Source organism: Pteropus medius, unplaced genomic scaffold (genome assembly GCF_902729225.1).
Source record: "Pteropus medius unplaced genomic scaffold, Ma_sr-lr_union100, whole genome shotgun sequence".
Lineage (NCBI taxonomy): Eukaryota > Metazoa > Chordata > Mammalia > Chiroptera > Pteropodidae > Pteropus > Pteropus medius.
Genome location: NW_024349801.1, coordinates 18885397 through 18890927, shown reverse-complemented (window position 1 = coordinate 18890927; position 5531 = coordinate 18885397).

Below are 5531 nucleotides of genomic sequence, written 5' to 3'. Positions count from 1 at the left end.
AGATGGAGGTATTTGAGAAAGAAGACTGTTAATATTAAATGTTAAGTTGTTTGTGTTTCTGTGATGTCATTACCTCTAATATTTCAAATCAGTGGTGTTTGTTAGATATAAAAATAAATGTGTGAATTTTGTAAAAATTAAGGAAGGTTGTTGGTTTCCACATATGGACTAGCACCAGGCAGAACAGAAAAAGCATGCGTGAGTTGGAAAGATTACCCTGATCTGAGCTAATATTGGGAACAGAAGCTCAGAGTCAGATTTGGAAATATAAACTCCCGGGAATTTTCAGAAATCTGAGAGAAGACATTAAAGTTTTCAAACTCCATGGAAGAGAGTTCTAGCAAAATACTATTTTAGATCTATTCAGCAGAATGACCCAAAGTGACCTCTGTTTTAACCCCAGGCTCTGTGCTGCCTAACACCAGTAATGCTCTAAGAGTCACTGAGCATCTATTATTAACCTACTTCTGCTGGCAGCGGAAGTCTGCTAGGAGAAAATTATGCAGAGAAAAGATTCCATTTCTTCCTCAGCTTTTGGCAGTGTATTAGGAGAAAAATTATGTGAAAAACGAAATGATTTAATATAAATGTTATGTGATAAACTAGCTCTTTTGGGGTGATACTTGCTTTATTAGGGCTGAAAGTATGGTGGTGAGTGGGTGCAAAGGTTTTCTTCAGTATTACTTAAAATAATGAATGTAAAGTTATTTTTAAAACAAATTAGTCACCCAGAATTTATTTCATTCCCAAAGGCAGTTCATAAATTAAGATTTACAGTTCACATTCTGCTTTCTTAATTTGGAGCATGTTAGTATAAGAAAATGGCACACATTATTTTGGGGCTTCTAATTGAGCTCTTGCAAAAATAATATTTTTATGCTCTATGTGAATGTAATATGTCATGTTTAATTTCTTCATTTTCGACATGTACATCTCTAATATTGGTTAGATAGAAATAAGAGTAAGCAATATATTAATTAGTAGTTATCAGTTGATACTCTTTTATGGCATATTTATACAAAGTGAAAATTGAAGATGATTTAAAACACTATAATATTTTGATATGCATTTTGAATCATTTGCTTTGGAATATTATTAAGTTATGCTTGATTTTATTTTAGTATTGTGACATGACTGATATAATTTCCTATGTTAAAAATAACTCACAGTTGAATATCATATATTGTCTCATTTTTTTCTCATAATGAGGTTTGGAAACAGGCTCAGAAAAATAATGCTTGCCTGTGGCCTAATGGATAACACAATGCCTCTTAAATTTTACAAGTGTAAATATGCATAGAGCTCACATTCATGATTTATTTTAATCCTCAAAAGAAATGATATAATGTTTGAAATATGTACCCAGAAGGACAAAGTCATAGTCACATGATTCAATTATAATTTTATGCCATAGACATATTTTATTTGAGGTTGATGTATTAGTTTCTTATATGCATTTAGAAATTCTCCTGAGTAATGATGTTTAATATTTGAAGTCTTCTAAATTTAAATATTGAATATTATTAACTTTGATTTTTTCTTTTTCCTTATTTGCATTTTGTAAAGGAACATGTACTACTCAGAGGCTAAAGCTAGTTACCATGCATTCATCAAAGCAGTTAATAAACACAGTAAAACAAAACAAAAAAACCTTATGTGGTTTTTATAATATTTTGATGCCATCTTAAAAATTTGAATATTTAAACATTAATAAAATATGGAGGAAATAATTTGTACAGTTATTGATTGCATTTGCCAGATGAATTGACTCTTCAAACTTTTTTTTTAGTCCGAAGTTAAAATATTACCTTGTCTACCTCACAAAATCAAATTGCACACATGAATGGATGTTCTTAGTTGTTTCTAGATTTTAAAATTTCTGACTGGTGAAATTAAAAGGAAAATGAATGAAAAGGAAGGCCCAAGTTTGTTAGTATTTCTTGTTGCCAGTGAGAGTATTAAATGAAATAAAATTATTTGCAATTATAATTTTTTGTAAAAGAGAGGATATGTAAACACCACTTACCAATCTCCCCAAAAAGAAAGGTTATATTCTCATAGAAGAACTTTTTGAGAAGGACAGTCTATAAAAAAAATTCTTTCTTTTTCTCATATTTATTTTTCATTATTTATGCTATGAACTTCCAATCCCACATTCAGAAAACTTCACCTAAATGAGTACCAAGGGAACACAATTCTCAGCTGTTATCCAGACCCCATTTTAATCTCTCTGGCCAGATTTTTGGCTCCACACCTCAATTCTGATACCTGTTTGTAATGTCTTTCTATTGCATAATCCTTCTTGGCTTTGGTGACTAAGGTTTTCTATAAAGGTTTTGGGCTATGCACACTTCCTTAGCTTTGTCATTCTCTGCTGCTTTAGGGTGAGAAATCCTTGAGCTACCTGCTTCCCCTTTGGCATCCCCACCCTAGCTGTGATAGCCCTAGCTTTGATTAAAAAAAAACAACTCAGACATATTTTTCCCACCTTAATGACATTTCAGTTCTGCTAGTTATGTCAGTAACTAGCATCTTCTTTTCCTAGATATTGATGCTTCTTTGTTGCCCATGACATTTAAAATAATACATTTTGTTCACTGTATTTTTTTTTATTGTACATTATAGTTATCTTAGGCTTTGAAGATGTGTGGGGCTTTTTAAAATTACTTAAAAAATAATTAACTGAGGTGAGATTCACATGATAATGTGTTTTCATTGATATTTTACAGATTGTGTCAATGACCTGAAATTTTCAAAATTAATAGGAAGGATATTTTGAGCATTTTCCAGCAAGTAACTTAGAGTTGAAGAAAACCATAGAGGTCATTGTTCCACCATTTCACCCACAATACATAGAAATAACGTCTGAACCAAATTGTTATCCAACCTCTATTTGGAAACTTCTAGTCATGGAGAGGCTATTGCCACATAAGTTTGAGCATCGTCATTGGAAATTTCTTTCATAGGATTACCCGAGATCTGCAAGTCTATATCTTTTTTTGAATAATAGTCCTTTGACTATTTGAAGATAGCTATCAATACCCCAAGAATCTTTCCTTCTTTAGGCTAAATATTCCCAGCCCCTTTAACTATTTACTTTTCATATGACATGTTTCTCATATCCTTAATCTTTCAGCCTTAATTTTCCTAAATGTGTTGACTACTTTAATAGTGTTCCAATTCATATTGACTCCCAAAGCTGGATACAATATTCCTGAAAAAGTCTTCAAAAATAAGAGAATAATGGACTATTTCTTTTGAGTCATCTGGAGAAAATGCTCTTATTAATACAATGTCAGATAGAGTCTTAAAGGGGTCCACATGAATTTTGTGATCAACTAAATTCCCTAGATTTAATCTTTGCTGTCAAAACCAGTTCTTAAATTTCTGAACCAAAATTTGGGGCTTCAGATTTACTTTTATTAAAATTAACCTTGGCAATACATTTCAGCCTTCACTATAAGATAGAGATACTTCACATTATAGAAGATCATTTGGAATTTTAATTGTATTATTTATAATAGTATATATTTCTCTTCATTTCCTATTATTTGCACATTCAATTTAGGTTTTTAAAATAAATATGTCAGTAATAAATATTAAAATGAATGTTCAAGGATTCTATATTTGAGACCTCCCATCAAGTTTATACTTTGTCAATTCATATTATTTGAGTATAGTTGCCTGAAAGCCATGAATAAAATTATTTTATTATTCAGACCATGCTTTTATACAAGGATATAATTGGGGACTTTATTGCTTGTAGTCTAGAAGATAATGGTATCTGAATAGCCATCTCAAACATAAAATGACCCAATTTAATGATTTTGCATATATTTTCATTTTCTATAAGTTCATTGGACTTTATTTCTATCATAATAAAAATATACCATCTATATAAAAAATTTGTTTCATAATTGCATCCTCTAGAAAGCAGAGCCTGAGGCAATAATTAAAGTGTTGCTGCCTTAATAGGTGTGAACATGTGTATGTGGTCAGATAGAGGTGGGGAAAAGCAAGGCAAAGAAAGACATGAAATAAAATGAGCCGGAAACAGACCTAGCAGGCTGCTCAAAGGGCATGTTTGTTTCACATTCATCTCTTCTCAGAGGATTGTAAGGGGGAATCACACCCAAGCATAGTCTATGGAAGAGTTAAAAGGGAGAAATATATCTGCCTAGCTCTCTGCTGTCTCTTGCTTTCCATTAGTTAAGGTTTGTGTTTACTAACTTCCCATATACCTACCAGTTCAGCTACCTTGTTTCTCCAACTTCGTTCTCACCTGGTATAGCTACACCAGCTACCAGCTGGTTAGGAGGCATCAAATCTCAAACCTAGAATTAAACCAAATGTATTAGTTCTGTTCAGGCTGCCATAATAAAATACCATAGACTGTAGGCTGGGAGGCTTAAACAACAGAAATTTATTTCTCTGGAGGCTGGGATACTCAGATCGGGATGCCAGCATAGTTGGGTTCTTGTGAGCACTCTCTTCCTAGATTGCAGATGACTGCTTTCTTGCTATGTCTTTACATGCAAATGAGAGACAGAGAGAGGGAAAGAGGGAATGTGGTGGGGTGGCGGGTGGGGGGGTAAGTGGGTTGGGTGGAGGAAGGAGAGAGAGAAGAGAGAGAGAGAGAGAGAGTTGAAAATCTTGGTGTCTCTTTTGATTAGGGTACTAATTCCATCATGAAGACCTCATCCTCATGACCTCATCTAAACCTAATTACCTCCCAAAGGCCCCATCTCCAATTATCTTCACATTAGGGGTCTAGGATTCAACATAAGGATTTTAGGGGACACAATTCAGTTCACAGCATCCATCACTGGCCACCCCCTGCCCAAATTCCTGTTCTTCTCTCATGCAAAACACACTTATTCCATCGCAACAACCCCCAACCTTTTAACTCATTCTAGCATCAACTCTAAAGTCTAAAGTCCAAAGTCTCATTTAAATATTGTCTAAACAAGATATGGGTGGAATTCAAGATATGATTCATTTTGATGCAAATTCTCCAACTGTGAACCTGTGAAACCACATAAGTTATGTGCTTTCAAAATACCATGGTAGAGAGGCATAGGATAAATATTTCCATTTGAAAAGGAAGAAGTTGGAAAGAATGGGGTGACAGGTCCCAATTAAGTCCAAAACCTAGTAAGGCACATTCCATTAGATCTTAAGGCTCAAGAATAGCCCTCTTTGGTTTGATGCTCTGAACTCCAAGCCCACTGGGGTGGCAAGATCACTCCCAAGGCTCCTTTGGGGCAGCTTTGCCCCTTTGGCTCATATTGAGCAGAAAACAAAATAAATAACATACAGTATTAATTGTATAAATCATTACAGTCTATCTAGAGAGCAGCTTTGCAATGGAAATCAAAAGCCATAAAATTTATCATATCCTTTGATGCAGTAATTCAGATTCTAGCTATTTATAATGACATTGCTATAGTTGCACAAAATATTTCAATACAAGAATATTTATCAGAATTTTTAGATTATAATGTAGAAAGTGGAAACCCCAAATATCAATA